We start from the raw sequence: 3,935 nt of genomic DNA, 5'->3' as shown, positions 1-3,935 counted from the left end.
GAAAAAAAAAGAAAAAACAGTTAGAAAGCTAAGTGTAATTGCTTTCTCTAGGTTCATTAAAGCTAATTCTTCTGATAAATAATAGTATTTACAAAAATAAATTGTATGTTCACTAAATATCTTATATACATTCTTTGTTTTTCCATGTCGTAAATCCATGGAAAATATTAGAATTTCCATTTTATAAAAGGAGAAACAGAGTCTCAGAAATTAGTGCCCTAAACATAGTACAGATGAAAAAACATTTCAAGTCGACTAACTTCTAGTGTCCAATCCTAATCTATAAAATTCATTTTCTCCCCATTTTTAAGACTGTTTCTTGAGCTCATTTAAAGAAACTTATCCAATCTTTTATATGTCATTTTCAGAAATTTCAAATAATTTCACAGAGCATTATATACTATTTCAGGCATAAAATCCATCAGTTCAGAAAGTAAAATGCATTTGATTTTATGTCTTATCAGAAAATTTGGAGAGTTTTGTGACATTAATGCAACTTGAGAGTTAGGGAGCAATTGAAACGAAGCACTTACCTGTGTGTGATGCTGATGTTCTTACTTTAAAAGTTCTAGGTGATCTGGGGGAAAAAAAATCTCAAAAGGGACTACACCTGGAATTTTTTTTTCCTTATATACAACAAGAATTCAAGAACAATTTAATTATCATAAGGAGTTTTTCAATCAGCTTCAGTGCCAGTCTGAATGTTTGCAGATTCCAAGGATCTACAAATAATTAGCTGACAGCTTTGGAATGCAGAAATAGATTTGTCAACAGCATCAGTGTTGAGGGTGTTGAAGGAGAATCAAAGATAACAGAGGTATAAATGAGTTCAGTCAGGTGAAGGCCTGGAGTCCCTTCCTTATCTATACTGACATTCTAAATGTAATATCAAAAATTTGGTCAAATATCTATATGGAATGGATTAAGGAATGATTTAATAATTTGCTACTTACGGGGCGCCTGGGTGGCTCAGTCCTTAAGCGTCTGCCTTCGGCTCAGGTCATGATCCCAGGGTCCTGGGATCGAGCCCCGCATCGGGCTCCCTGCTCGGCGGGAGGCCTGCTTCTCCCTCTCCCACTCCCCCTGCTTGTGTTCCCTCTCTCGCTGTCTCTCTCTGTCAAATAAATAAATAAAATCTTTTAAAAAAATAATAATAATTTGCTACTTACATGAAAGCCATGTCGTCATTTAACATGAACTGTTAAAATAATTGCACTTTCATTCATGTCTACCAATATATTCATCAACTCTAAAAGAAACTTCACTGTGTAGAGGCATGATATTCTCAATGTATAATTGTTAGTTATTTAACCTTTTGAGTTTTATTCCTACCTACATATAGGATTTATATCTAGAAAAGAATGAGAGCAAATCAATTTGACCTCACAGTAATTACCAGAAACTTAAGAGTTTAGCTGAATCTTTATTAATCTGACGCTTCTTCACCAATGTGTTTGCATCACCACAGAGCATTTCTGCAACTCAGAGAAAAGCAGTGTGGAAAGATGGTTCTTATTCTTGAGAAAAAGTTCTCTCTTTAATCTTTTATCCTTCTCTTGACAAAAACTGAGGTTAATGATTCCGTCTCTCAGATTCCCTATTCTCTGACACCTTTTAGTTATTTTCATGATATGTCAACTCAGTCTAACACTTTTATGCAGGATGTTCCTTCCAAAGTAGCACAGGACTAGAAACCTAGCTTTGCGGAGAGGACTCTCTTGAAATACCCATTTATTCATCGGGAGACCACTCGCAGCTTCCCTTTCTTTAGGTGATGCCTACTTTTCTCTCACAATAAATCAAAGATAAGCAGATAAGCAATGAAAACATGGTCTTTGGCAGACTGCCACAGCATCAGAATTTTTCAAGGCTTCTTTTGCTTACTTTTAAAAACATACATGAAATGCTATGATGACTAAAACAACTAATCAGGAAATTTGAAGGACTTATAAGCTAAACAATTTCTTTACAGTATCACTCACTTGAGGATCTTGTTAGAATGCAAACTGTCATTTAGTGGGGTTTGATCTGGGTAGGGTTTGAGAGTCTACATTTTCAACAAATACCCAACTGATATAATGGTGCTGGGCCACAGACTACACTTTGAGTGGCACATTTTTAGATTATCATTAATCTATTCCAAAGCAGTTTGTTGAAAGCTGTCTAAAAAGAAGGAGGTAATTGAAAATCTTGTTTTGTTAAAAAAAAGAACAGGGGGGAGAAACCCATTAATTTTTTTTAAAAAGGGGGGAGAGATTTTGAAATAACATAATATGCAGGCAGCATTTTGCCATATTTTTCCCCCTTTCAGGAAACTAGTTTAGTTTGATGTAAATGTTATCAATGAATTATTTTCAACAGTTATTTTTTATAGCTAATTTAGTCAGAATTTTTTACATGAAATTTAAGGAAAAGAACAACATGAAGACATAGACGTCAGTTCCTAAAATTTAAAGAAATTTGCCAAAATTTGTCTAAATTTTATGGACATTTCAAAGTACTGAATTTTTTTTTTTTTTTACTTTTTTAAGTAATCTCTACACCCAGCCTGGGGTTCAAACTCACAATCCTGAGATAAGAGTGGCATGTTCCACCAACTGAGCCAGCCAGGTGCCCTCAAAGTACTGAATATTTTTACTTAGCATTTTTAATTGATTAATTTATCATCTGAACTGTGACTACTACTAAGAAAGACCACTTGATTTTACACAAAAATATTCCCAACACCCCCCGAAGACTACCCAAAGTGATCTACAAATTCAACATATCCTTATTAAAACCTCATTGGCATTTTTTTGTGGAAATAGAAAAATTCATCCTAAAATTCATATGGAATCTCAAGAGACTCCAAACAGGGCGCCTGGGTGGCTCAGTTGGTTAAGCGACTGCCTTCGGCTCAGGTCATGATCCTAGAGTCCCAGGATCAAGTCCCGCATCAGGCTCCCTGCTCGGCAGGGAGCCTGCTTCTCCCTCTGACCCTCCCCCCTCTCATGTGCTCTCTCTCTCTCATTCTCTGTCTCAAATAAATAAATAAAATCTTGAAGAAAAAAAAAAGACTCCAAACAGCCAAAACAATTTTGAAAAGAACAAAGTTGGAAGACTCACACTTCCTGATTTTATTAGATATTACAAAGCTACAGTAGCCAAAACAATGTGATATAAAGATATATTAGACCAATGGAATAGAATAGAGAGCCCTGAAATAAACCCTCACATATATGTTCAGATGATCTTTGACAAGGTTGCCAAGATCACTTAATGGCGAAAGGATAGTATCTTCAGCAAAGCAAAAAATGAATATCCACATGCAAAAGAATAAAGTTGAACCCTTGTCTTACACCATGTAATAGTCTGCTCAGGCTGCCACAGTAAAATACCACAGACTGGGTGGCTTAATCAGCAAAAATTCATAGTTCTGGAGGCTGGAAAGTCCCAGATCAAGCTGTCAGCATGACAGGTTTCATTCTAAGACCCTCTTCTCTTGACTTGCAGGTGACTGCCATCTTGTTATATGCCTCTTCTTTGTGTGTGTTCAGAAAGAGAGAGAGAGAGAGAGAATGAACTCCCTGGTGTCTGTTCTTATAAGGACACTAACCCTATCAGATTGGGGCCCCACCCTTATGATTTCATTTAACCTTAATTACATCCTTAGGGCCCTCATCTTCAAATACAGCTCTACTGAAGGTCAGAATTTCAACATATGAATTTTGGAAAGACAAAAACATTCAGTCTATATTATACCATCTACAAAAATTATTTGAAAATAGATTAAAGATCTAAATATAAGAACCAAAGCAAGAAGAAAACATGGAGGAAAAGCATCATCACATCAGACTTGGCAATGATTTCTTGGCTATGATACCCAAAGGAACAGACAACAAAAGCAAAAATAGACAAAGTAGACTACACCAAACTTCAAAACTTTTGTGTATCAA

This window comes from Mirounga leonina, unplaced genomic scaffold (assembly GCF_011800145.1).
Source record: "Mirounga leonina isolate KUSES-001 unplaced genomic scaffold, KU_Mleo_1.0 Mir_176, whole genome shotgun sequence".
Lineage (NCBI taxonomy): Eukaryota > Metazoa > Chordata > Mammalia > Carnivora > Phocidae > Mirounga > Mirounga leonina.
This window is presented reverse-complemented; position numbering follows the sequence as displayed.